Below are 17,014 nucleotides of genomic sequence, written 5' to 3'. Positions count from 1 at the left end.
GAATGGTTAGAACATTAGGGTAGTAAACTACATAAAGCTTACAGCACCTGGTATTCCCAGGCGGTCTCCCATCCAAGTACTAACCAGGCCCGACCCTGCTTAGCTTCCGAGATCAGACGAGTTCGGGCGTTCTCAAGGTGGTATGGCCGTAAGCGAAATCTGCTGCCAAAATTGGGCTATTTGAATGGTTAGAACATTAGGGTAGTAAACTACATAAAGCTTACAGCACCTGGTATTCCCAGGCGGTCTCCCATCCAAGTACTAACCAGGCCCGACCCTGCTTAGCTTCCGAGATCAGACGAGTTCGGGCGTTCTCAAGGTGGTATGGCCGTAAGCGAAATCTGCAGGCAAAATTGGGCTATTTGAAGAAGAAAAAAAAGAGACTCTTTCAGGCTTTCTGAAGAAACTGAGAGACTATTTCAGGAATTTTGAGGGGAAAAAAGACAATTTAGGATTTTTGAAACATTTCATTGACTCTTTTTTTTTTTTTTTTTTTTTTAAACAATAAAGCTTACAGCACCTGGTATTCCCAGGCGGTCACCCATCCAAGTACTAACCAGGCCCGACCCTGCCTAGCTTCCGAGATCAGACGAGTTCGGGCGTTCTCAAGGTGGTATGGCCGTAAGCGAAATCTGCTGCCAAAATTGGGCTATTTGAATAGTTGAAACATTAGGGTAGTAAACTATATAAAGCTTACAGCACCTGCTATTCCCAGGCGGTCTCCCATCCAAGTACTAACCAGGCCCGACCCTGCTTAGCTTCCGAGATCAGACGAGTTCGGGCGTTCTCAAGGTGGTATGGCCGTAAGCGAAATCTGCTGCCAAAATTGGGCTATTTGAATGGTTAGAACATTAGGGTAGTAAACTATATAAAGCTTACAGCACCTGGTATTCCCAGGCGGTCTCCCATCCAAGTACTAACCAGGCCCGACCCTGCTTAGCTTCCGAGATCAGACGAGTTCGGGCGTTCTCAAGGTGGTATGGCCGTAAGCGAAATCTGCTGCCAAAATTGGGCTATTTGAATAGTTAAAACATTAGGGTAGTAAACTATATAAAGCTTACAGCACCTGGTATTCCCAGGCGGTCTCCCATCCAAGTACTAACCAGGCCCGACCCTGCTTAGCTTCCGAGATCAGACGAGTTCGGGCGTTCTCAAGGTGGTATGGCCGTAAGCGAAATCTGCTGCCAAAATTGGGCTATTTGAATGGTTAGAACATTAGGGTAGTAAACTATATAAAGCTTACAGCACCTGGTATTCCCAGGCGGTCTCCCATCCAAGTACTAACCAGGCCCGACCCTGCTTAGCTTCCGAGATCAGACGAGTTCGGGCGTTCTCAAGGTGGTATGGCCGTAAGCGAAATCTGCTGCCAAAATTGGGCTATTTGAATGGTTAGAACATTAGGGTAGTAAACTACATAAAGCTTACAGCACCTGGTATTCCCAGGCGGTCTCCCATCCAAGTACTAACCAGGCCCGACCCTGCTTAGCTTCCGAGATCAGACGAGTTCGGGCGTTCTCAAGGTGGTATGGTCGTAAGCGAAATCTCCTGCCAAAATTGGGCTATTTGAATGGTTAGAACATTAGGGTAGTAAACTACATAAAGCTTACAGCACCTGGTATTCCCAGGCGGTCTCCCATCCAAGTACTAACCAGGCCCGACCCTGCTTAGCTTCCGAGATCAGACGAGTTCGGGCGTTCTCAAGGTGGTATGGCCGTAAGCGAAATCTGCTGCCAAAATTGGGCTATTTGAATGGTTAGAACATTAGGGTAGTAAACTACATAAAGCTTACAGCACCTGGTATTCCCAGGCGGTCTCCCATCCAAGTACTAACCAGGCCCGACCCTGCTTAGCTTCCGAGATCAGACGAGTTCGGGCGTTCTCAAGGTGGTATGGCCGTAAGCGAAATCTGCAGCCAAAATTGGGCTATTTGAAGAAGAAAAAAAAGAGACTCTTTCAGGCTTTCTGAAGAAACTGAGAGACTATTTCAGGAATTTTGAGGGGAAAAAAGACAATTTAGGATTTTTGAAACATTTCATTGACTCTTTTTTTTTTTTTTTTTTTTTTAAACAATAAAGCTTACAGCACCTGGTATTCCCAGGCGGTCTCCCATCCAAGTACTAACCAGGCCCGACCCTGCTTAGCTTCCGAGATCAGACGAGTTCGGGCGTTCTCAAGGTGGTATGGCCGTAAGCGAAATCTGCTGCCAAAATTGGGCTATTTGAATGGTTAGAACATTAGGGTAGTAAACTACATAAAGCTTACAGCACCTGGTATTCCCAGGCGGTCTCCCATCCAAGTACTAACCAGGCCCGACCCTGCTTAGCTTCCGAGATCAGACGAGTTCGGGCGTTCTCAAGGTGGTATGGTCGTAAGCGAAATCTCCTGCCAAAATTGGGCTATTTGAATGGTTAGAACATTAGGGTAGTAAACTACATAAAGCTTACAGCACCTGGTATTCCCAGGCGGTCTCCCATCCAAGTACTAACCAGGCCCGACCCTGCTTAGCTTCCGAGATCAGACTAGTTCGGGCGTTCTCAAGGTGGTATGGCCGTAAGCGAAATCTGCTGCCAAAATTGGGCTATTTGAATGGTTAGAACATTAGGGTAGTAAACTACATAAAGCTTACAGCACCTGGTATTCCCAGGCGGTCTCCCATCCAAGTACTAACCAGGCCCGACCCTGCTTAGCTTCCGAGATCAGACGAGTTCGGGCGTTCTCAAGGTGGTATGGCCGTAAGCGAAATCTGCAGCCAAAATTGGGCTATTTGAAGAAGAAAAAAAAGAGACTCTTTCAGGCTTTCTGAAGAAACTGAGAGACTATTTCAGGAATTTTGAGGGGAAAAAAGACAATTTAGGATTTTTGAAACATTTCATTGACTCTTTTTTTTTTTTTTTTTTTTAAACAATAAAGCTTACAGCACCTGGTATTCCCAGGCGGTCTCCCATCCAAGTACTAACCAGGCCCGACCCTGCTTAGCTTCCGAGATCAGACGAGTTCGGGCGTTCTCAAGGTGGTATGGCCGTAAGCGAAATCTGCTGCCAAAATTGGGCTATTTGAATAGTTAAAACATTAGGGTAGTAAACTATATAAAGCTTACAGCACCTGGTATTCCCAGGCGGTCTCCCATCCAAGTACTAACCAGGCCCGACCCTGCTTAGCTTCCGAGATCAGACGAGTTCGGGCGTTCTCAAGGTGGTATGGCCGTAAGCGAAATCTGCTGCCAAAATTGGGCTATTTGAATGGTTAGAACATTAGGGTAGTAAACTATATAAAGCTTACAGCACCTGGTATTCCCAGGCGGTCTCCCATCCAAGTACTAACCAGGCCCGACCCTGCTTAGCTTCCGAGATCAGACGAGTTCGGGCGTTCTCAAGGTGGTATGGCCGTAAGCGAAATCTGCTGCCAAAATTGGGCTATTTGAATAGTTAAAACATTAGGGTAGTAAACTATATAAAGCTTACAGCACCTGGTATTCCCAGGCGGTCTCCCATCCAAGTACTAACCAGGCCCGACCCTTCTTAGCTTCCGAGATCAGACGAGTTCGGGCGTTCTCAAGGTGGTATGGCCGTAAGCGAAATCTGCTGCCAAAATTGGGCTATTTGAATGGTTAGAACATTAGGGTAGTAAACTATATAAAGCTTACAGCACCTGGTATTCCCAGGCGGTCTCCCATCCAAGTACTAACCAGGCCCGACCCTGCTTAGCTTCCGAGATCAGACGAGTTCGGGCGTTCTCAAGGTGGTATGGCCGTAAGCGAAATCTGCTGCCAAAATTGGGCTATTTGAATGGTTAGAACATTAGGGTAGTAAACTACATAAAGCTTACAGCACCTGGTATTCCCAGGCGGTCTCCCATCCAAGTACTAACCAGGCCCGACCCTGCTTAGCTTCCGAGATCAGACGAGTTCGGGCGTTCTCAAGGTGGTATGGCCGTAAGCGAAATCTGCAGCCAAAATTGGGCTATTTGAAGAAGAAAAAAAAGAGACTCTTTCAGGCTTTCTGAAGAAACTGAGAGACTATTTCAGGAATTTTGAGGGGAAAAAAGACAATTTAGGATTTTTGAAACATTTCATTGACTCTTTTTTTTTTTTTTTTTTTTTAAACAATAAAGCTTACAGCACCTGGTATTCCCAGGCGGTCTCCCATCCAAGTACTAACCAGGCCCGACCCTGCTTAGCTTCCGAGATCAGACGAGTTCGGGCGTTCTCAAGGTGGTATGGCCGTAAGCGAAATCTGCTGCCAAAATTGGGCTATTTGAATAGTTAAAACATTAGGGTAGTAAACTATATAAAGCTTACAGCACCTGGTATTCCCAGGCGGTCTCCCATCCAAGTACTAACCAGGCCCGACCCTGCTTAGCTTCCGAGATCAGACGAGTTCGGGCGTTCTCAAGGTGGTATGGCCGTAAGCGAAATCTGCTGCCAAAATTGGGCTATTTGAATGGTTAGAACATTAGGGTAGTAAACTATATAAAGCTTACAGCACCTGGTATTCCCAGGCGGTCTCCCATCCAAGTACTAACCAGGCCCGACCCTGCTTAGCTTCCGAGATCAGACGAGTTCGGGCGTTCTCAAGGTGGTATGGCCGTAAGCGAAATCTGCTGCCAAAATTGGGCTATTTGAATAGTTAAAACATTAGGGTAGTAAACTATATAAAGCTTACAGCACCTGGTATTCCCAGGCGGTCTCCCATCCAAGTACTAACCAGGCCCGACCCTGCTTAGCTTCCGAGATCAGACGAGTTCGGGCGTTCTCAAGGTGGTATGGCCGTAAGCGAAATCTGCTGCCAAAATTGGGCTATTTGAATGGTTAGAACATTAGGGTAGTAAACTATATAAAGCTTACAGCACCTGGTATTCCCAGGCGGTCTCCCATCCAAGTACTAACCAGGCCCGACCCTGCTTAGCTTCCGAGATCAGACGAGTTCGGGCGTTCTCAAGGTGGTATGGCCGTAAGCGAAATCTGCTGCCAAAATTGGGCTATTTGAATGGTTAGAACATTAGGGTAGTAAACTACATAAAGCTTACAGCACCTGGTATTCCCAGGCGGTCTCCCATCCAAGTACTAACCAGGCCCGACCCTGCTTAGCTTCCGAGATCAGACGAGTTCGGGCGTTCTCAAGGTGGTATGGCCGTAAGCGAAATCTGCAGCCAAAATTGGGCTATTTGAAGAAGAAAAAAAAGAGACTCTTTCAGGCTTTCTGAAGAAACTGAGAGACTATTTCAGGAATTTTGAGGGGAAAAAAGACAATTTAGGATTTTTGAAACATTTCATTGACTCTTTTTTTTTTTTTTTTTTTTTAAACAATAAAGCTTACAGCACCTGGTATTCCCAGGCGGTCTCCCATCCAAGTACTAACCAGGCCCGACCCTGCCTAGCTTCCGAGATCAGACGAGTTCGGGCGTTCTCAAGGTGGTATGGCAGTAAGCGAAATCTGCTGCCAAAATTGGGCTATTTGAATAGTTGAAACATTAGGGTAGTAAACTATATAAAGCTTACAGCACCTGGTATTCCCAGGCGGTCTCCCATCCAAGTACTAACCAGGCCCGACCCTGCTTAGCTTCCGAGATCAGACGAGTTCGGGCGTTCTCAAGGTGGTATGGCCGTAAGCGAAATCTGCTGCCAAAATTGGGCTATTTGAATGGTTAGAACATTAGGGTAGTAAACTATATAAAGCTTACAGCACCTGGTATTCCCAGGCGGTCTCCCATCCAAGTACTAACCAGGCCCGACCCTGCTTAGCTTCCGAGATCAGACGAGTTCGGGCGTTCTCAAGGTGGTATGGCCGTAAGCGAAATCTGCTGCCAAAATTGGGCTATTTGAATAGTTAAAACATTAGGGTAGTAAACTATATAAAGCTTACAGCACCTGGTATTCCCAGGCGGTCTCCCATCCAAGTACTAACCAGGCCCGACCCTGCTTAGCTTCCGAGATCAGACGAGTTCGGGCGTTCTCAAGGTGGTATGGCCGTAAGCGAAATCTGCTGCCAAAATTGGGCTATTTGAATGGTTAGAACATTAGGGTAGTAAACTATATAAAGCTTACAGCACCTGGTATTCCCAGGCGGTCTCCCATCCAAGTACTAACCAGGCCCGACCCTGCTTAGCTTCCGAGATCAGACGAGTTCGGGCGTTCTCAAGGTGGTATGGCCGTAAGCGAAATCTGCTGCCAAAATTGGGCTATTTGAATGGTTAGAACATTAGGGTAGTAAACTACATAAAGCTTACAGCACCTGGTATTCCCAGGCGGTCTCCCATCCAAGTACTAACCAGGCCCGACCCTGCTTAGCTTCCGAGATCAGACGAGTTCGGGCGTTCTCAAGGTGGTATGGCCGTAAGCGAAATCTGCAGGCAAAATTGGGCTATTTGAAGAAGAAAAAAAAGAGACTCTTTCAGGCTTTCTGAAGAAACTGAGAGACTATTTCAGGAATTTTGAGGGGAAAAAAGACAATTTAGGATTTTTGAAACATTTCATTGACTCTTTTTTTTTTTTTTTTTTTTTTAAACAATAAAGCTTACAGCACCTGGTATTCCCAGGCGGTCACCCATCCAAGTACTAACCAGGCCCGACCCTGCCTAGCTTCCGAGATCAGACGAGTTCGGGCGTTCTCAAGGTGGTATGGCCGTAAGCGAAATCTGCTGCCAAAATTGGGCTATTTGAATAGTTGAAACATTAGGGTAGTAAACTATATAAAGCTTACAGCACCTGCTATTCCCAGGCGGTCTCCCATCCAAGTACTAACCAGGCCCGACCCTGCTTAGCTTCCGAGATCAGACGAGTTCGGGCGTTCTCAAGGTGGTATGGCCGTAAGCGAAATCTGCTGCCAAAATTGGGCTATTTGAATGGTTAGAACATTAGGGTAGTAAACTATATAAAGCTTACAGCACCTGGTATTCCCAGGCGGTCTCCCATCCAAGTACTAACCAGGCCCGACCCTGCTTAGCTTCCGAGATCAGACGAGTTCGGGCGTTCTCAAGGTGGTATGGCCGTAAGCGAAATCTGCTGCCAAAATTGGGCTATTTGAATAGTTAAAACATTAGGGTAGTAAACTATATAAAGCTTACAGCACCTGGTATTCCCAGGCGGTCTCCCATCCAAGTACTAACCAGGCCCGACCCTGCTTAGCTTCCGAGATCAGACGAGTTCGGGCGTTCTCAAGGTGGTATGGCCGTAAGCGAAATCTGCTGCCAAAATTGGGCTATTTGAATGGTTAGAACATTAGGGTAGTAAACTATATAAAGCTTACAGCACCTGGTATTCCCAGGCGGTCTCCCATCCAAGTACTAACCAGGCCCGACCCTGCTTAGCTTCCGAGATCAGACGAGTTCGGGCGTTCTCAAGGTGGTATGGCCGTAAGCGAAATCTGCTGCCAAAATTGGGCTATTTGAATGGTTAGAACATTAGGGTAGTAAACTACATAAAGCTTACAGCACCTGGTATTCCCAGGCGGTCTCCCATCCAAGTACTAACCAGGCCCGACCCTGCTTAGCTTCCGAGATCAGACGAGTTCGGGCGTTCTCAAGGTGGTATGGTCGTAAGCGAAATCTCCTGCCAAAATTGGGCTATTTGAATGGTTAGAACATTAGGGTAGTAAACTACATAAAGCTTACAGCACCTGGTATTCCCAGGCGGTCTCCCATCCAAGTACTAACCAGGCCCGACCCTGCTTAGCTTCCGAGATCAGACGAGTTCGGGCGTTCTCAAGGTGGTATGGCCGTAAGCGAAATCTGCTGCCAAAATTGGGCTATTTGAATGGTTAGAACATTAGGGTAGTAAACTACATAAAGCTTACAGCACCTGGTATTCCCAGGCGGTCTCCCATCCAAGTACTAACCAGGCCCGACCCTGCTTAGCTTCCGAGATCAGACGAGTTCGGGCGTTCTCAAGGTGGTATGGCCGTAAGCGAAATCTGCAGCCAAAATTGGGCTATTTGAAGAAGAAAAAAAAGAGACTCTTTCAGGCTTTCTGAAGAAACTGAGAGACTATTTCAGGAATTTTGAGGGGAAAAAAGACAATTTAGGATTTTTGAAACATTTCATTGACTCTTTTTTTTTTTTTTTTTTTTTAAACAATAAAGCTTACAGCACCTGGTATTCCCAGGCGGTCTCCCATCCAAGTACTAACCAGGCCCGACCCTGCTTAGCTTCCGAGATCAGACGAGTTCGGGCGTTCTCAAGGTGGTATGGCCGTAAGCGAAATCTGCTGCCAAAATTGGGCTATTTGAATGGTTAGAACATTAGGGTAGTAAACTACATAAAGCTTACAGCACCTGGTATTCCCAGGCGGTCTCCCATCCAAGTACTAACCAGGCCCGACCCTGCTTAGCTTCCGAGATCAGACGAGTTCGGGCGTTCTCAAGGTGGTATGGTCGTAAGCGAAATCTCCTGCCAAAATTGGGCTATTTGAATGGTTAGAACATTAGGGTAGTAAACTACATAAAGCTTACAGCACCTGGTATTCCCAGGCGGTCTCCCATCCAAGTACTAACCAGGCCCGACCCTGCTTAGCTTCCGAGATCAGACTAGTTCGGGCGTTCTCAAGGTGGTATGGCCGTAAGCGAAATCTGCTGCCAAAATTGGGCTATTTGAATGGTTAGAACATTAGGGTAGTAAACTACATAAAGCTTACAGCACCTGGTATTCCCAGGCGGTCTCCCATCCAAGTACTAACCAGGCCCGACCCTGCTTAGCTTCCGAGATCAGACGAGTTCGGGCGTTCTCAAGGTGGTATGGCCGTAAGCGAAATCTGCAGCCAAAATTGGGCTATTTGAAGAAGAAAAAAAAGAGACTCTTTCAGGCTTTCTGAAGAAACTGAGAGACTATTTCAGGAATTTTGAGGGGAAAAAAGACAATTTAGGATTTTTGAAACATTTCATTGACTCTTTTTTTTTTTTTTTTTTTTAAACAATAAAGCTTACAGCACCTGGTATTCCCAGGCGGTCTCCCATCCAAGTACTAACCAGGCCCGACCCTGCTTAGCTTCCGAGATCAGACGAGTTCGGGCGTTCTCAAGGTGGTATGGCCGTAAGCGAAATCTGCTGCCAAAATTGGGCTATTTGAATAGTTAAAACATTAGGGTAGTAAACTATATAAAGCTTACAGCACCTGGTATTCCCAGGCGGTCTCCCATCCAAGTACTAACCAGGCCCGACCCTGCTTAGCTTCCGAGATCAGACGAGTTCGGGCGTTCTCAAGGTGGTATGGCCGTAAGCGAAATCTGCTGCCAAAATTGGGCTATTTGAATGGTTAGAACATTAGGGTAGTAAACTATATAAAGCTTACAGCACCTGGTATTCCCAGGCGGTCTCCCATCCAAGTACTAACCAGGCCCGACCCTGCTTAGCTTCCGAGATCAGACGAGTTCGGGCGTTCTCAAGGTGGTATGGCCGTAAGCGAAATCTGCTGCCAAAATTGGGCTATTTGAATAGTTAAAACATTAGGGTAGTAAACTATATAAAGCTTACAGCACCTGGTATTCCCAGGCGGTCTCCCATCCAAGTACTAACCAGGCCCGACCCTTCTTAGCTTCCGAGATCAGACGAGTTCGGGCGTTCTCAAGGTGGTATGGCCGTAAGCGAAATCTGCTGCCAAAATTGGGCTATTTGAATGGTTAGAACATTAGGGTAGTAAACTATATAAAGCTTACAGCACCTGGTATTCCCAGGCGGTCTCCCATCCAAGTACTAACCAGGCCCGACCCTGCTTAGCTTCCGAGATCAGACGAGTTCGGGCGTTCTCAAGGTGGTATGGCCGTAAGCGAAATCTGCTGCCAAAATTGGGCTATTTGAATGGTTAGAACATTAGGGTAGTAAACTACATAAAGCTTACAGCACCTGGTATTCCCAGGCGGTCTCCCATCCAAGTACTAACCAGGCCCGACCCTGCTTAGCTTCCGAGATCAGACGAGTTCGGGCGTTCTCAAGGTGGTATGGCCGTAAGCGAAATCTGCAGCCAAAATTGGGCTATTTGAAGAAGAAAAAAAAGAGACTCTTTCAGGCTTTCTGAAGAAACTGAGAGACTATTTCAGGAATTTTGAGGGGAAAAAAGACAATTTAGGATTTTTGAAACATTTCATTGACTCTTTTTTTTTTTTTTTTTTTTTAAACAATAAAGCTTACAGCACCTGGTATTCCCAGGCGGTCTCCCATCCAAGTACTAACCAGGCCCGACCCTGCTTAGCTTCCGAGATCAGACGAGTTCGGGCGTTCTCAAGGTGGTATGGCCGTAAGCGAAATCTGCTGCCAAAATTGGGCTATTTGAATAGTTAAAACATTAGGGTAGTAAACTATATAAAGCTTACAGCACCTGGTATTCCCAGGCGGTCTCCCATCCAAGTACTAACCAGGCCCGACCCTGCTTAGCTTCCGAGATCAGACGAGTTCGGGCGTTCTCAAGGTGGTATGGCCGTAAGCGAAATCTGCTGCCAAAATTGGGCTATTTGAATGGTTAGAACATTAGGGTAGTAAACTATATAAAGCTTACAGCACCTGGTATTCCCAGGCGGTCTCCCATCCAAGTACTAACCAGGCCCGACCCTGCTTAGCTTCCGAGATCAGACGAGTTCGGGCGTTCTCAAGGTGGTATGGCCGTAAGCGAAATCTGCTGCCAAAATTGGGCTATTTGAATAGTTAAAACATTAGGGTAGTAAACTATATAAAGCTTACAGCACCTGGTATTCCCAGGCGGTCTCCCATCCAAGTACTAACCAGGCCCGACCCTGCTTAGCTTCCGAGATCAGACGAGTTCGGGCGTTCTCAAGGTGGTATGGCCGTAAGCGAAATCTGCTGCCAAAATTGGGCTATTTGAATGGTTAGAACATTAGGGTAGTAAACTATATAAAGCTTACAGCACCTGGTATTCCCAGGCGGTCTCCCATCCAAGTACTAACCAGGCCCGACCCTGCTTAGCTTCCGAGATCAGACGAGTTCGGGCGTTCTCAAGGTGGTATGGCCGTAAGCGAAATCTGCTGCCAAAATTGGGCTATTTGAATGGTTAGAACATTAGGGTAGTAAACTACATAAAGCTTACAGCACCTGGTATTCCCAGGCGGTCTCCCATCCAAGTACTAACCAGGCCCGACCCTGCTTAGCTTCCGAGATCAGACGAGTTCGGGCGTTCTCAAGGTGGTATGGCCGTAAGCGAAATCTGCAGCCAAAATTGGGCTATTTGAAGAAGAAAAAAAAGAGACTCTTTCAGGCTTTCTGAAGAAACTGAGAGACTATTTCAGGAATTTTGAGGGGAAAAAAGACAATTTAGGATTTTTGAAACATTTCATTGACTCTTTTTTTTTTTTTTTTTTTTTAAACAATAAAGCTTACAGCACCTGGTATTCCCAGGCGGTCTCCCATCCAAGTACTAACCAGGCCCGACCCTGCCTAGCTTCCGAGATCAGACGAGTTCGGGCGTTCTCAAGGTGGTATGGCAGTAAGCGAAATCTGCTGCCAAAATTGGGCTATTTGAATAGTTGAAACATTAGGGTAGTAAACTATATAAAGCTTACAGCACCTGGTATTCCCAGGCGGTCTCCCATCCAAGTACTAACCAGGCCCGACCCTGCTTAGCTTCCGAGATCAGACGAGTTCGGGCGTTCTCAAGGTGGTATGGCCGTAAGCGAAATCTGCTGCCAAAATTGGGCTATTTGAATGGTTAGAACATTAGGGTAGTAAACTATATAAAGCTTACAGCACCTGGTATTCCCAGGCGGTCTCCCATCCAAGTACTAACCAGGCCCGACCCTGCTTAGCTTCCGAGATCAGACGAGTTCGGGCGTTCTCAAGGTGGTATGGCCGTAAGCGAAATCTGCTGCCAAAATTGGGCTATTTGAATAGTTAAAACATTAGGGTAGTAAACTATATAAAGCTTACAGCACCTGGTATTCCCAGGCGGTCTCCCATCCAAGTACTAACCAGGCCCGACCCTGCTTAGCTTCCGAGATCAGACGAGTTCGGGCGTTCTCAAGGTGGTATGGCCGTAAGCGAAATCTGCTGCCAAAATTGGGCTATTTGAATGGTTAGAACATTAGGGTAGTAAACTATATAAAGCTTACAGCACCTGGTATTCCCAGGCGGTCTCCCATCCAAGTACTAACCAGGCCCGACCCTGCTTAGCTTCCGAGATCAGACGAGTTCGGGCGTTCTCAAGGTGGTATGGCCGTAAGCGAAATCTGCTGCCAAAATTGGGCTATTTGAATGGTTAGAACATTAGGGTAGTAAACTACATAAAGCTTACAGCACCTGGTATTCCCAGGCGGTCTCCCATCCAAGTACTAACCAGGCCCGACCCTGCTTAGCTTCCGAGATCAGACGAGTTCGGGCGTTCTCAAGGTGGTATGGTCGTAAGCGAAATCTCCTGCCAAAATTGGGCTATTTGAATGGTTAGAACATTAGGGTAGTAAACTACATAAAGCTTACAGCACCTGGTATTCCCAGGCGGTCTCCCATCCAAGTACTAACCAGGCCCGACCCTGCTTAGCTTCCGAGAACAGACGAGTTCGGGCGTTCTCAAGGTGGTATGGCCGTAAGCGAAATCTGCTGCCAAAATTGGGCTATTTGAATGGTTAGAACATTAGGGTAGTAAACTACATAAAGCTTACAGCACCTGGTATTCCCAGGCGGTCTCCCATCCAAGTACTAACCAGGCCCGACCCTGCTTAGCTTCCGAGACCAGACGAGTTCGGGCGTTCTCAAGGTGGTATGGCCGTAAGCGAAATCTGCTGCCAAAATTGGGCTATTTGAATGGTTAGAACATTAGGGTAGTAAACTATATAAAGCTTACAGCACCTGGTATTCCCAGGCGGTCTCCCATCCAAGTACTAACCAGGCCCGACCCTGCTTAGCTTCCGAGATCAGACGAGTTCGGGCGTTCTCAAGGTGGTATGGCCGTAAGCGAAATCTGTTGCCAAAATTGGGCTATTTGAATGGTTAGAACATTAGGGTAGTAAACTATATAAAGCTTACAGCACCTGGTATTCCCAGGCGGTCTCCCATCCAAGTACTAACCAGGCCCGACCCTGCTTAGCTTCCGAGATCAGACGAGTTCGGGCGTTCTCAAGGTGGTATGGCCGTAAGCGAAATCTGCTGCCAAAATTGGGCTATTTGAATGGTTAGAACATTAGGGTAGTAAACTACATAAAGCTTACAGCACCTGGTATTCCCAGGCGGTCTCCCATCCAAGTACTAACCAGGCCCGACCCTGCTTAGCTTCCGAGATCAGACGAGTTCGGGCGTTCTCAAGGTGGTATGGTCGTAAGCGAAATCTCCTGCCAAAATTGGGCTATTTGAATGGTTAGAACATTAGGGTAGTAAACTACATAAAGCTTACAGCACCTGGTATTCCCAGGCGGTCTCCCATCCAAGTACTAACCAGGCCCGACCCTTCTTAGCTTCCGAGATCAGACGAGTTCGGGCGTTCTCAAGGTGGTATGGCCGTAAGCGAAATCTGCTGCCAAAATTGGGCTATTTGAATGGTTAGAACATTAGGGTAGTAAACTACATAAAGCTTACAGCACCTGGTATTCCCAGGCGGTCTCCCATCCAAGTACTAACCAGGCCCGACCCTGCTTAGCATCCGAGATCAGACGAGTTCGGGCGTTCTCAAGGTGGTATGGCCGTAAGCGAAATCTGCAGCCAAAATTGGGCTATTTGAAGAAGAAAAAAAAGAGACTCTTTCAGGCTTTCTGAAGAAACTGAGAGACTATTTCAGGAATTTTGAGGGGAAAAAAGACAATTTAGGATTTTTGAAACATTTCATTGACTCTTTTTTTTTTTTTTTTTTTTAAACAATAAAGCTTACAGCACCTGGTATTCCCAGGCGGTCTCCCATCCAAGTACTAACCAGGCCCGACCCTGCTTAGCTTCCGAGATCAGACGAGTTCGGGCGTTCTCAAGGTGGTATGGCCGTAAGCGAAATCTGCTGCCAAAATTGGGCTATTTGAATGGTTAGAACATTAGGGTAGTAAACTACATAAAGCTTACAGCACCTGGTATTCCCAGGCGGTCTCCCATCCAAGTACTAACCAGGCCCGACCCTGCTTAGCTTCCGAGATCAGACGAGTTCGGGCGTTCTCAAGGTGGTATGGTCGTAAGCGAAATCTCCTGCCAAAATTGGGCTATTTGAATGGTTAGAACATTAGGGTAGTAAACTACATAAAGCTTACAGCACCTGGTATTCCCAGGCGGTCTCCCATCCAAGTACTAACCAGGCCCGACCCTGCTTAGCTTCCGAGATCAGACGAGTTCGGGCGTTCTCAAGGTGGTATGGCCGTAAGCGAAATCTGCTGCCAAAATTGGGCTATTTGAATGGTTAGAACATTAGGGTAGTAAACTACATAAAGCTTACAGCACCTGGTATTCCCAGGCGGTCTCCCATCCAAGTACTAACCAGGCCCGACCCTGCTTAGCTTCCGAGATCAGACGAGTTCGGGCGTTCTCAAGGTGGTATGGCCGTAAGCGAAATCTGCAGGCAAAATTGGGCTATTTGAAGAAGAAAAAAAAGAGACTCTTTCAGGCTTTCTGAAGAAACTGAGAGACTATTTCAGGAATTTTGAGGGGAAAAAAGACAATTTAGGATTTTTGAAACATTTCATTGACTCTTTTTTTTTTTTTTTTTTTTTTAAACAATAAAGCTTACAGCACCTGGTATTCCCAGGCGGTCACCCATCCAAGTACTAACCAGGCCCGACCCTGCCTAGCTTCCGAGATCAGACGAGTTCGGGCGTTCTCAAGGTGGTATGGCCGTAAGCGAAATCTGCTGCCAAAATTGGGCTATTTGAATAGTTGAAACATTAGGGTAGTAAACTATATAAAGCTTACAGCACCTGCTATTCCCAGGCGGTCTCCCATCCAAGTACTAACCAGGCCCGACCCTGCTTAGCTTCCGAGATCAGACGAGTTCGGGCGTTCTCAAGGTGGTATGGCCGTAAGCGAAATCTGCTGCCAAAATTGGGCTATTTGAATGGTTAGAACATTAGGGTAGTAAACTATATAAAGCTTACAGCACCTGGTATTCCCAGGCGGTCTCCCATCCAAGTACTAACCAGGCCCGACCCTGCTTAGCTTCCGAGATCAGACGAGTTCGGGCGTTCTCAAGGTGGTATGGCCGTAAGCGAAATCTGCTGCCAAAATTGGGCTATTTGAATAGTTAAAACATTAGGGTAGTAAACTATATAAAGCTTACAGCACCTGGTATTCCCAGGCGGTCTCCCATCCAAGTACTAACCAGGCCCGACCCTGCTTAGCTTCCGAGATCAGACGAGTTCGGGCGTTCTCAAGGTGGTATGGCCGTAAGCGAAATCTGCTGCCAAAATTGGGCTATTTGAATGGTTAGAACATTAGGGTAGTAAACTATATAAAGCTTACAGCACCTGGTATTCCCAGGCGGTCTCCCATCCAAGTACTAACCAGGCCCGACCCTGCTTAGCTTCCGAGATCAGACGAGTTCGGGCGTTCTCAAGGTGGTATGGCCGTAAGCGAAATCTGCTGCCAAAATTGGGCTATTTGAATGGTTAGAACATTAGGGTAGTAAACTACATAAAGCTTACAGCACCTGGTATTCCCAGGCGGTCTCCCATCCAAGTACTAACCAGGCCCGACCCTGCTTAGCTTCCGAGATCAGACGAGTTCGGGCGTTCTCAAGGTGGTATGGTCGTAAGCGAAATCTCCTGCCAAAATTGGGCTATTTGAATGGTTAGAACATTAGGGTAGTAAACTACATAAAGCTTACAGCACCTGGTATTCCCAGGCGGTCTCCCATCCAAGTACTAACCAGGCCCGACCCTGCTTAGCTTCCGAGATCAGACGAGTTCGGGCGTTCTCAAGGTGGTATGGCCGTAAGCGAAATCTGCTGCCAAAATTGGGCTATTTGAATGGTTAGAACATTAGGGTAGTAAACTACATAAAGCTTACAGCACCTGGTATTCCCAGGCGGTCTCCCATCCAAGTACTAACCAGGCCCGACCCTGCTTAGCTTCCGAGATCAGACGAGTTCGGGCGTTCTCAAGGTGGTATGGCCGTAAGCGAAATCTGCAGCCAAAATTGGGCTATTTGAAGAAGAAAAAAAAGAGACTCTTTCAGGCTTTCTGAAGAAACTGAGAGACTATTTCAGGAATTTTGAGGGGAAAAAAGACAATTTAGGATTTTTGAAACATTTCATTGACTCTTTTTTTTTTTTTTTTTTTTTAAACAATAAAGCTTACAGCACCTGGTATTCCCAGGCGGTCTCCCATCCAAGTACTAACCAGGCCCGACCCTGCTTAGCTTCCGAGATCAGACGAGTTCGGGCGTTCTCAAGGTGGTATGGCCGTAAGCGAAATCTGCTGCCAAAATTGGGCTATTTGAATGGTTAGAACATTAGGGTAGTAAACTACATAAAGCTTACAGCACCTGGTATTCCCAGGCGGTCTCCCATCCAAGTACTAACCAGGCCCGACCCTGCTTAGCTTCCGAGATCAGACGAGTTCGGGCGTTCTCAAGGTGGTATGGTCGTAAGCGAAATCTCCTGCCAAAATTGGGCTATTTGAATGGTTAGAACATTAGGGTAGTAAACTACATAAAGCTTACAGCACCTGGTATTCCCAGGCGGTCTCCCATCCAAGTACTAACCAGGCCCGACCCTGCTTAGCTTCCGAGATCAGACTAGTTCGGGCGTTCTCAAGGTGGTATGGCCGTAAGCGAAATCTGCTGCCAAAATTGGGCTATTTGAATGGTTAGAACATTAGGGTAGTAAACTACATAAAGCTTACAGCACCTGGTATTCCCAGGCGGTCTCCCATCCAAGTACTAACCAGGCCCGACCCTGCTTAGCTTCCGAGATCAGACGAGTTCGGGCGTTCTCAAGGTGGTATGGCCGTAAGCGAAATCTGCAGCCAAAATTGGGCTATTTGAAGAAGAAAAAAAAGAGACTCTTTCAGGCTTTCTGAAGAAACTGAGAGACTATTTCAGGAATTTTGAGGGGAAAAAAGACAATTTAGGATTTTTGAAACATTTCATTGACTCTTTTTTTTTTTTTTTTTTTTAAACAA

At 46.8% G+C, this 17,014-nt stretch overlaps 85 non-coding genes across 85 annotated transcripts; all 85 read right to left on the bottom strand.

Moving 5' to 3' along the window:
* Positions 1-35: 35 nt before the first annotated feature.
* Positions 36-154, bottom strand: LOC148982780 (5S ribosomal RNA). Its single transcript, XR_016161201.1, has one exon. It is a non-coding gene; the product is annotated as a 5S ribosomal RNA (ribosomal RNA).
* Positions 155-217: 63 nt separating this feature from the next.
* Positions 218-336, bottom strand: LOC148982779 (5S ribosomal RNA). Its single transcript, XR_016161190.1, has one exon. It is a non-coding gene; the product is annotated as a 5S ribosomal RNA (ribosomal RNA).
* A 172-nt stretch (positions 337-508) lies between these two features.
* On the bottom strand, positions 509-627 carry LOC148982778 (5S ribosomal RNA). The gene has a single exon (XR_016162609.1). It is a non-coding gene; the product is annotated as a 5S ribosomal RNA (ribosomal RNA).
* A 63-nt stretch (positions 628-690) lies between these two features.
* On the bottom strand, positions 691-809 carry LOC148982777 (5S ribosomal RNA). Its single transcript, XR_016162264.1, has one exon. It is a non-coding gene; the product is annotated as a 5S ribosomal RNA (ribosomal RNA).
* A 63-nt stretch (positions 810-872) lies between these two features.
* LOC148982776 (5S ribosomal RNA) lies at positions 873-991 on the bottom strand. The gene has a single exon (XR_016161179.1). It is a non-coding gene; the product is annotated as a 5S ribosomal RNA (ribosomal RNA).
* Positions 992-1,054: 63 nt separating this feature from the next.
* LOC148982775 (5S ribosomal RNA) lies at positions 1,055-1,173 on the bottom strand. The gene has a single exon (XR_016161168.1). It is a non-coding gene; the product is annotated as a 5S ribosomal RNA (ribosomal RNA).
* Positions 1,174-1,236: 63 nt separating this feature from the next.
* On the bottom strand, positions 1,237-1,355 carry LOC148982774 (5S ribosomal RNA). The gene has a single exon (XR_016161157.1). It is a non-coding gene; the product is annotated as a 5S ribosomal RNA (ribosomal RNA).
* A 63-nt stretch (positions 1,356-1,418) lies between these two features.
* LOC148982773 (5S ribosomal RNA) lies at positions 1,419-1,537 on the bottom strand. The gene has a single exon (XR_016162658.1). It is a non-coding gene; the product is annotated as a 5S ribosomal RNA (ribosomal RNA).
* Positions 1,538-1,600: 63 nt separating this feature from the next.
* Positions 1,601-1,719, bottom strand: LOC148982772 (5S ribosomal RNA). The gene has a single exon (XR_016161146.1). It is a non-coding gene; the product is annotated as a 5S ribosomal RNA (ribosomal RNA).
* A 63-nt stretch (positions 1,720-1,782) lies between these two features.
* Positions 1,783-1,901, bottom strand: LOC148982771 (5S ribosomal RNA). Its single transcript, XR_016161135.1, has one exon. It is a non-coding gene; the product is annotated as a 5S ribosomal RNA (ribosomal RNA).
* A 172-nt stretch (positions 1,902-2,073) lies between these two features.
* On the bottom strand, positions 2,074-2,192 carry LOC148982770 (5S ribosomal RNA). Its single transcript, XR_016161124.1, has one exon. It is a non-coding gene; the product is annotated as a 5S ribosomal RNA (ribosomal RNA).
* Positions 2,193-2,255: 63 nt separating this feature from the next.
* On the bottom strand, positions 2,256-2,374 carry LOC148982769 (5S ribosomal RNA). The gene has a single exon (XR_016162656.1). It is a non-coding gene; the product is annotated as a 5S ribosomal RNA (ribosomal RNA).
* A 63-nt stretch (positions 2,375-2,437) lies between these two features.
* On the bottom strand, positions 2,438-2,556 carry LOC148982768 (5S ribosomal RNA). The gene has a single exon (XR_016163114.1). It is a non-coding gene; the product is annotated as a 5S ribosomal RNA (ribosomal RNA).
* A 63-nt stretch (positions 2,557-2,619) lies between these two features.
* On the bottom strand, positions 2,620-2,738 carry LOC148982767 (5S ribosomal RNA). The gene has a single exon (XR_016161113.1). It is a non-coding gene; the product is annotated as a 5S ribosomal RNA (ribosomal RNA).
* A 170-nt stretch (positions 2,739-2,908) lies between these two features.
* LOC148982766 (5S ribosomal RNA) lies at positions 2,909-3,027 on the bottom strand. The gene has a single exon (XR_016161101.1). It is a non-coding gene; the product is annotated as a 5S ribosomal RNA (ribosomal RNA).
* A 63-nt stretch (positions 3,028-3,090) lies between these two features.
* On the bottom strand, positions 3,091-3,209 carry LOC148982765 (5S ribosomal RNA). Its single transcript, XR_016161090.1, has one exon. It is a non-coding gene; the product is annotated as a 5S ribosomal RNA (ribosomal RNA).
* A 63-nt stretch (positions 3,210-3,272) lies between these two features.
* On the bottom strand, positions 3,273-3,391 carry LOC148982764 (5S ribosomal RNA). Its single transcript, XR_016161079.1, has one exon. It is a non-coding gene; the product is annotated as a 5S ribosomal RNA (ribosomal RNA).
* A 63-nt stretch (positions 3,392-3,454) lies between these two features.
* Positions 3,455-3,573, bottom strand: LOC148982763 (5S ribosomal RNA). The gene has a single exon (XR_016163124.1). It is a non-coding gene; the product is annotated as a 5S ribosomal RNA (ribosomal RNA).
* A 63-nt stretch (positions 3,574-3,636) lies between these two features.
* Positions 3,637-3,755, bottom strand: LOC148982762 (5S ribosomal RNA). Its single transcript, XR_016161068.1, has one exon. It is a non-coding gene; the product is annotated as a 5S ribosomal RNA (ribosomal RNA).
* Positions 3,756-3,818: 63 nt separating this feature from the next.
* On the bottom strand, positions 3,819-3,937 carry LOC148982761 (5S ribosomal RNA). Its single transcript, XR_016161057.1, has one exon. It is a non-coding gene; the product is annotated as a 5S ribosomal RNA (ribosomal RNA).
* A 171-nt stretch (positions 3,938-4,108) lies between these two features.
* On the bottom strand, positions 4,109-4,227 carry LOC148982760 (5S ribosomal RNA). The gene has a single exon (XR_016161046.1). It is a non-coding gene; the product is annotated as a 5S ribosomal RNA (ribosomal RNA).
* A 63-nt stretch (positions 4,228-4,290) lies between these two features.
* Positions 4,291-4,409, bottom strand: LOC148982759 (5S ribosomal RNA). Its single transcript, XR_016161035.1, has one exon. It is a non-coding gene; the product is annotated as a 5S ribosomal RNA (ribosomal RNA).
* A 63-nt stretch (positions 4,410-4,472) lies between these two features.
* LOC148982758 (5S ribosomal RNA) lies at positions 4,473-4,591 on the bottom strand. The gene has a single exon (XR_016161024.1). It is a non-coding gene; the product is annotated as a 5S ribosomal RNA (ribosomal RNA).
* Positions 4,592-4,654: 63 nt separating this feature from the next.
* Positions 4,655-4,773, bottom strand: LOC148982757 (5S ribosomal RNA). Its single transcript, XR_016161013.1, has one exon. It is a non-coding gene; the product is annotated as a 5S ribosomal RNA (ribosomal RNA).
* A 63-nt stretch (positions 4,774-4,836) lies between these two features.
* On the bottom strand, positions 4,837-4,955 carry LOC148982756 (5S ribosomal RNA). The gene has a single exon (XR_016161003.1). It is a non-coding gene; the product is annotated as a 5S ribosomal RNA (ribosomal RNA).
* A 63-nt stretch (positions 4,956-5,018) lies between these two features.
* On the bottom strand, positions 5,019-5,137 carry LOC148982755 (5S ribosomal RNA). The gene has a single exon (XR_016160992.1). It is a non-coding gene; the product is annotated as a 5S ribosomal RNA (ribosomal RNA).
* Positions 5,138-5,308: 171 nt separating this feature from the next.
* On the bottom strand, positions 5,309-5,427 carry LOC148982754 (5S ribosomal RNA). The gene has a single exon (XR_016164000.1). It is a non-coding gene; the product is annotated as a 5S ribosomal RNA (ribosomal RNA).
* Positions 5,428-5,490: 63 nt separating this feature from the next.
* Positions 5,491-5,609, bottom strand: LOC148982753 (5S ribosomal RNA). Its single transcript, XR_016160980.1, has one exon. It is a non-coding gene; the product is annotated as a 5S ribosomal RNA (ribosomal RNA).
* Positions 5,610-5,672: 63 nt separating this feature from the next.
* Positions 5,673-5,791, bottom strand: LOC148982752 (5S ribosomal RNA). The gene has a single exon (XR_016160969.1). It is a non-coding gene; the product is annotated as a 5S ribosomal RNA (ribosomal RNA).
* Positions 5,792-5,854: 63 nt separating this feature from the next.
* LOC148982751 (5S ribosomal RNA) lies at positions 5,855-5,973 on the bottom strand. Its single transcript, XR_016160958.1, has one exon. It is a non-coding gene; the product is annotated as a 5S ribosomal RNA (ribosomal RNA).
* A 63-nt stretch (positions 5,974-6,036) lies between these two features.
* LOC148982750 (5S ribosomal RNA) lies at positions 6,037-6,155 on the bottom strand. Its single transcript, XR_016160947.1, has one exon. It is a non-coding gene; the product is annotated as a 5S ribosomal RNA (ribosomal RNA).
* A 63-nt stretch (positions 6,156-6,218) lies between these two features.
* LOC148982749 (5S ribosomal RNA) lies at positions 6,219-6,337 on the bottom strand. The gene has a single exon (XR_016160936.1). It is a non-coding gene; the product is annotated as a 5S ribosomal RNA (ribosomal RNA).
* Positions 6,338-6,509: 172 nt separating this feature from the next.
* Positions 6,510-6,628, bottom strand: LOC148982748 (5S ribosomal RNA). Its single transcript, XR_016162608.1, has one exon. It is a non-coding gene; the product is annotated as a 5S ribosomal RNA (ribosomal RNA).
* Positions 6,629-6,691: 63 nt separating this feature from the next.
* LOC148982747 (5S ribosomal RNA) lies at positions 6,692-6,810 on the bottom strand. Its single transcript, XR_016162263.1, has one exon. It is a non-coding gene; the product is annotated as a 5S ribosomal RNA (ribosomal RNA).
* Positions 6,811-6,873: 63 nt separating this feature from the next.
* Positions 6,874-6,992, bottom strand: LOC148982746 (5S ribosomal RNA). Its single transcript, XR_016160925.1, has one exon. It is a non-coding gene; the product is annotated as a 5S ribosomal RNA (ribosomal RNA).
* A 63-nt stretch (positions 6,993-7,055) lies between these two features.
* Positions 7,056-7,174, bottom strand: LOC148982745 (5S ribosomal RNA). The gene has a single exon (XR_016160914.1). It is a non-coding gene; the product is annotated as a 5S ribosomal RNA (ribosomal RNA).
* A 63-nt stretch (positions 7,175-7,237) lies between these two features.
* On the bottom strand, positions 7,238-7,356 carry LOC148982744 (5S ribosomal RNA). Its single transcript, XR_016160903.1, has one exon. It is a non-coding gene; the product is annotated as a 5S ribosomal RNA (ribosomal RNA).
* A 63-nt stretch (positions 7,357-7,419) lies between these two features.
* Positions 7,420-7,538, bottom strand: LOC148982743 (5S ribosomal RNA). The gene has a single exon (XR_016162655.1). It is a non-coding gene; the product is annotated as a 5S ribosomal RNA (ribosomal RNA).
* A 63-nt stretch (positions 7,539-7,601) lies between these two features.
* LOC148982742 (5S ribosomal RNA) lies at positions 7,602-7,720 on the bottom strand. The gene has a single exon (XR_016160892.1). It is a non-coding gene; the product is annotated as a 5S ribosomal RNA (ribosomal RNA).
* Positions 7,721-7,783: 63 nt separating this feature from the next.
* LOC148982741 (5S ribosomal RNA) lies at positions 7,784-7,902 on the bottom strand. Its single transcript, XR_016160881.1, has one exon. It is a non-coding gene; the product is annotated as a 5S ribosomal RNA (ribosomal RNA).
* A 171-nt stretch (positions 7,903-8,073) lies between these two features.
* On the bottom strand, positions 8,074-8,192 carry LOC148982740 (5S ribosomal RNA). Its single transcript, XR_016160869.1, has one exon. It is a non-coding gene; the product is annotated as a 5S ribosomal RNA (ribosomal RNA).
* A 63-nt stretch (positions 8,193-8,255) lies between these two features.
* Positions 8,256-8,374, bottom strand: LOC148982739 (5S ribosomal RNA). The gene has a single exon (XR_016162654.1). It is a non-coding gene; the product is annotated as a 5S ribosomal RNA (ribosomal RNA).
* A 63-nt stretch (positions 8,375-8,437) lies between these two features.
* LOC148982738 (5S ribosomal RNA) lies at positions 8,438-8,556 on the bottom strand. Its single transcript, XR_016163113.1, has one exon. It is a non-coding gene; the product is annotated as a 5S ribosomal RNA (ribosomal RNA).
* A 63-nt stretch (positions 8,557-8,619) lies between these two features.
* On the bottom strand, positions 8,620-8,738 carry LOC148982737 (5S ribosomal RNA). Its single transcript, XR_016160858.1, has one exon. It is a non-coding gene; the product is annotated as a 5S ribosomal RNA (ribosomal RNA).
* Positions 8,739-8,908: 170 nt separating this feature from the next.
* On the bottom strand, positions 8,909-9,027 carry LOC148982736 (5S ribosomal RNA). Its single transcript, XR_016160847.1, has one exon. It is a non-coding gene; the product is annotated as a 5S ribosomal RNA (ribosomal RNA).
* Positions 9,028-9,090: 63 nt separating this feature from the next.
* LOC148982735 (5S ribosomal RNA) lies at positions 9,091-9,209 on the bottom strand. The gene has a single exon (XR_016160836.1). It is a non-coding gene; the product is annotated as a 5S ribosomal RNA (ribosomal RNA).
* A 63-nt stretch (positions 9,210-9,272) lies between these two features.
* Positions 9,273-9,391, bottom strand: LOC148982734 (5S ribosomal RNA). The gene has a single exon (XR_016160825.1). It is a non-coding gene; the product is annotated as a 5S ribosomal RNA (ribosomal RNA).
* Positions 9,392-9,454: 63 nt separating this feature from the next.
* On the bottom strand, positions 9,455-9,573 carry LOC148982733 (5S ribosomal RNA). Its single transcript, XR_016163123.1, has one exon. It is a non-coding gene; the product is annotated as a 5S ribosomal RNA (ribosomal RNA).
* Positions 9,574-9,636: 63 nt separating this feature from the next.
* On the bottom strand, positions 9,637-9,755 carry LOC148982732 (5S ribosomal RNA). Its single transcript, XR_016160814.1, has one exon. It is a non-coding gene; the product is annotated as a 5S ribosomal RNA (ribosomal RNA).
* A 63-nt stretch (positions 9,756-9,818) lies between these two features.
* On the bottom strand, positions 9,819-9,937 carry LOC148982731 (5S ribosomal RNA). Its single transcript, XR_016160803.1, has one exon. It is a non-coding gene; the product is annotated as a 5S ribosomal RNA (ribosomal RNA).
* Positions 9,938-10,108: 171 nt separating this feature from the next.
* LOC148982730 (5S ribosomal RNA) lies at positions 10,109-10,227 on the bottom strand. The gene has a single exon (XR_016160792.1). It is a non-coding gene; the product is annotated as a 5S ribosomal RNA (ribosomal RNA).
* Positions 10,228-10,290: 63 nt separating this feature from the next.
* LOC148982729 (5S ribosomal RNA) lies at positions 10,291-10,409 on the bottom strand. Its single transcript, XR_016160781.1, has one exon. It is a non-coding gene; the product is annotated as a 5S ribosomal RNA (ribosomal RNA).
* A 63-nt stretch (positions 10,410-10,472) lies between these two features.
* On the bottom strand, positions 10,473-10,591 carry LOC148982728 (5S ribosomal RNA). Its single transcript, XR_016160770.1, has one exon. It is a non-coding gene; the product is annotated as a 5S ribosomal RNA (ribosomal RNA).
* Positions 10,592-10,654: 63 nt separating this feature from the next.
* On the bottom strand, positions 10,655-10,773 carry LOC148982727 (5S ribosomal RNA). The gene has a single exon (XR_016160757.1). It is a non-coding gene; the product is annotated as a 5S ribosomal RNA (ribosomal RNA).
* A 63-nt stretch (positions 10,774-10,836) lies between these two features.
* On the bottom strand, positions 10,837-10,955 carry LOC148982726 (5S ribosomal RNA). Its single transcript, XR_016160746.1, has one exon. It is a non-coding gene; the product is annotated as a 5S ribosomal RNA (ribosomal RNA).
* Positions 10,956-11,018: 63 nt separating this feature from the next.
* LOC148982725 (5S ribosomal RNA) lies at positions 11,019-11,137 on the bottom strand. The gene has a single exon (XR_016160735.1). It is a non-coding gene; the product is annotated as a 5S ribosomal RNA (ribosomal RNA).
* Positions 11,138-11,308: 171 nt separating this feature from the next.
* LOC148982724 (5S ribosomal RNA) lies at positions 11,309-11,427 on the bottom strand. Its single transcript, XR_016163999.1, has one exon. It is a non-coding gene; the product is annotated as a 5S ribosomal RNA (ribosomal RNA).
* Positions 11,428-11,490: 63 nt separating this feature from the next.
* LOC148982723 (5S ribosomal RNA) lies at positions 11,491-11,609 on the bottom strand. Its single transcript, XR_016160724.1, has one exon. It is a non-coding gene; the product is annotated as a 5S ribosomal RNA (ribosomal RNA).
* A 63-nt stretch (positions 11,610-11,672) lies between these two features.
* LOC148982722 (5S ribosomal RNA) lies at positions 11,673-11,791 on the bottom strand. Its single transcript, XR_016160713.1, has one exon. It is a non-coding gene; the product is annotated as a 5S ribosomal RNA (ribosomal RNA).
* Positions 11,792-11,854: 63 nt separating this feature from the next.
* Positions 11,855-11,973, bottom strand: LOC148982721 (5S ribosomal RNA). Its single transcript, XR_016160702.1, has one exon. It is a non-coding gene; the product is annotated as a 5S ribosomal RNA (ribosomal RNA).
* A 63-nt stretch (positions 11,974-12,036) lies between these two features.
* LOC148982720 (5S ribosomal RNA) lies at positions 12,037-12,155 on the bottom strand. The gene has a single exon (XR_016160691.1). It is a non-coding gene; the product is annotated as a 5S ribosomal RNA (ribosomal RNA).
* A 63-nt stretch (positions 12,156-12,218) lies between these two features.
* LOC148982719 (5S ribosomal RNA) lies at positions 12,219-12,337 on the bottom strand. The gene has a single exon (XR_016162653.1). It is a non-coding gene; the product is annotated as a 5S ribosomal RNA (ribosomal RNA).
* A 63-nt stretch (positions 12,338-12,400) lies between these two features.
* LOC148982718 (5S ribosomal RNA) lies at positions 12,401-12,519 on the bottom strand. The gene has a single exon (XR_016166570.1). It is a non-coding gene; the product is annotated as a 5S ribosomal RNA (ribosomal RNA).
* Positions 12,520-12,582: 63 nt separating this feature from the next.
* LOC148982717 (5S ribosomal RNA) lies at positions 12,583-12,701 on the bottom strand. Its single transcript, XR_016160994.1, has one exon. It is a non-coding gene; the product is annotated as a 5S ribosomal RNA (ribosomal RNA).
* Positions 12,702-12,764: 63 nt separating this feature from the next.
* LOC148982716 (5S ribosomal RNA) lies at positions 12,765-12,883 on the bottom strand. Its single transcript, XR_016160680.1, has one exon. It is a non-coding gene; the product is annotated as a 5S ribosomal RNA (ribosomal RNA).
* A 63-nt stretch (positions 12,884-12,946) lies between these two features.
* On the bottom strand, positions 12,947-13,065 carry LOC148982715 (5S ribosomal RNA). Its single transcript, XR_016160669.1, has one exon. It is a non-coding gene; the product is annotated as a 5S ribosomal RNA (ribosomal RNA).
* A 63-nt stretch (positions 13,066-13,128) lies between these two features.
* Positions 13,129-13,247, bottom strand: LOC148982714 (5S ribosomal RNA). The gene has a single exon (XR_016162652.1). It is a non-coding gene; the product is annotated as a 5S ribosomal RNA (ribosomal RNA).
* Positions 13,248-13,310: 63 nt separating this feature from the next.
* LOC148982713 (5S ribosomal RNA) lies at positions 13,311-13,429 on the bottom strand. Its single transcript, XR_016163122.1, has one exon. It is a non-coding gene; the product is annotated as a 5S ribosomal RNA (ribosomal RNA).
* Positions 13,430-13,492: 63 nt separating this feature from the next.
* LOC148982712 (5S ribosomal RNA) lies at positions 13,493-13,611 on the bottom strand. Its single transcript, XR_016162030.1, has one exon. It is a non-coding gene; the product is annotated as a 5S ribosomal RNA (ribosomal RNA).
* A 170-nt stretch (positions 13,612-13,781) lies between these two features.
* Positions 13,782-13,900, bottom strand: LOC148982711 (5S ribosomal RNA). Its single transcript, XR_016160658.1, has one exon. It is a non-coding gene; the product is annotated as a 5S ribosomal RNA (ribosomal RNA).
* A 63-nt stretch (positions 13,901-13,963) lies between these two features.
* On the bottom strand, positions 13,964-14,082 carry LOC148982710 (5S ribosomal RNA). The gene has a single exon (XR_016162650.1). It is a non-coding gene; the product is annotated as a 5S ribosomal RNA (ribosomal RNA).
* A 63-nt stretch (positions 14,083-14,145) lies between these two features.
* Positions 14,146-14,264, bottom strand: LOC148982709 (5S ribosomal RNA). The gene has a single exon (XR_016160646.1). It is a non-coding gene; the product is annotated as a 5S ribosomal RNA (ribosomal RNA).
* A 63-nt stretch (positions 14,265-14,327) lies between these two features.
* LOC148982708 (5S ribosomal RNA) lies at positions 14,328-14,446 on the bottom strand. The gene has a single exon (XR_016160635.1). It is a non-coding gene; the product is annotated as a 5S ribosomal RNA (ribosomal RNA).
* Positions 14,447-14,618: 172 nt separating this feature from the next.
* On the bottom strand, positions 14,619-14,737 carry LOC148982707 (5S ribosomal RNA). Its single transcript, XR_016162606.1, has one exon. It is a non-coding gene; the product is annotated as a 5S ribosomal RNA (ribosomal RNA).
* Positions 14,738-14,800: 63 nt separating this feature from the next.
* LOC148982706 (5S ribosomal RNA) lies at positions 14,801-14,919 on the bottom strand. Its single transcript, XR_016162262.1, has one exon. It is a non-coding gene; the product is annotated as a 5S ribosomal RNA (ribosomal RNA).
* Positions 14,920-14,982: 63 nt separating this feature from the next.
* LOC148982705 (5S ribosomal RNA) lies at positions 14,983-15,101 on the bottom strand. Its single transcript, XR_016160624.1, has one exon. It is a non-coding gene; the product is annotated as a 5S ribosomal RNA (ribosomal RNA).
* A 63-nt stretch (positions 15,102-15,164) lies between these two features.
* Positions 15,165-15,283, bottom strand: LOC148982704 (5S ribosomal RNA). Its single transcript, XR_016160613.1, has one exon. It is a non-coding gene; the product is annotated as a 5S ribosomal RNA (ribosomal RNA).
* A 63-nt stretch (positions 15,284-15,346) lies between these two features.
* On the bottom strand, positions 15,347-15,465 carry LOC148982703 (5S ribosomal RNA). Its single transcript, XR_016160601.1, has one exon. It is a non-coding gene; the product is annotated as a 5S ribosomal RNA (ribosomal RNA).
* A 63-nt stretch (positions 15,466-15,528) lies between these two features.
* On the bottom strand, positions 15,529-15,647 carry LOC148982702 (5S ribosomal RNA). The gene has a single exon (XR_016162649.1). It is a non-coding gene; the product is annotated as a 5S ribosomal RNA (ribosomal RNA).
* Positions 15,648-15,710: 63 nt separating this feature from the next.
* On the bottom strand, positions 15,711-15,829 carry LOC148982701 (5S ribosomal RNA). The gene has a single exon (XR_016160589.1). It is a non-coding gene; the product is annotated as a 5S ribosomal RNA (ribosomal RNA).
* Positions 15,830-15,892: 63 nt separating this feature from the next.
* On the bottom strand, positions 15,893-16,011 carry LOC148982700 (5S ribosomal RNA). Its single transcript, XR_016160578.1, has one exon. It is a non-coding gene; the product is annotated as a 5S ribosomal RNA (ribosomal RNA).
* Positions 16,012-16,182: 171 nt separating this feature from the next.
* LOC148982699 (5S ribosomal RNA) lies at positions 16,183-16,301 on the bottom strand. The gene has a single exon (XR_016160567.1). It is a non-coding gene; the product is annotated as a 5S ribosomal RNA (ribosomal RNA).
* A 63-nt stretch (positions 16,302-16,364) lies between these two features.
* LOC148982698 (5S ribosomal RNA) lies at positions 16,365-16,483 on the bottom strand. Its single transcript, XR_016162648.1, has one exon. It is a non-coding gene; the product is annotated as a 5S ribosomal RNA (ribosomal RNA).
* A 63-nt stretch (positions 16,484-16,546) lies between these two features.
* On the bottom strand, positions 16,547-16,665 carry LOC148982697 (5S ribosomal RNA). The gene has a single exon (XR_016163112.1). It is a non-coding gene; the product is annotated as a 5S ribosomal RNA (ribosomal RNA).
* Positions 16,666-16,728: 63 nt separating this feature from the next.
* On the bottom strand, positions 16,729-16,847 carry LOC148982696 (5S ribosomal RNA). The gene has a single exon (XR_016160556.1). It is a non-coding gene; the product is annotated as a 5S ribosomal RNA (ribosomal RNA).
* Between the last annotated feature and the right edge of the window lie 167 nt (positions 16,848-17,014).

Source organism: Pimephales promelas, chromosome 3, assembly GCF_988280905.1.
Source record: "Pimephales promelas chromosome 3, fPimPro1.hap1.1, whole genome shotgun sequence".
NCBI lineage: Eukaryota > Metazoa > Chordata > Actinopteri > Cypriniformes > Leuciscidae > Pimephales > Pimephales promelas.
The sequence above is the reverse complement of the archived record's forward strand: the minus strand, read 5'-3'. Positions and strand labels throughout refer to the sequence as shown.